Here is a 200-nt window from a genome sequence, read left to right on the forward strand (position 1 = left end):
CCTGTGTGGCTGCCTGCTGGGAAGGGAGAAGGGATGCTGGTCGTACCAGTCCGACCCCCAGCTGGCCGTGGAGCTGGACTTGAGACCCCTAACCACCGTGAGGTGGGGGTTGTGATTCCAGGACCGTCCCTTCCCTATATCAGGGGGACCTGGTGGGCAGAGTCAAGATGCCTGTTCAGCTGTCCAACACGCACGAGCTG

The sequence above is a fragment of the Kogia breviceps genome, chromosome 18 (assembly GCF_026419965.1).
Source record: "Kogia breviceps isolate mKogBre1 chromosome 18, mKogBre1 haplotype 1, whole genome shotgun sequence".
NCBI classification, from domain to species: Eukaryota; Metazoa; Chordata; class Mammalia; order Artiodactyla; family Physeteridae; genus Kogia; species Kogia breviceps.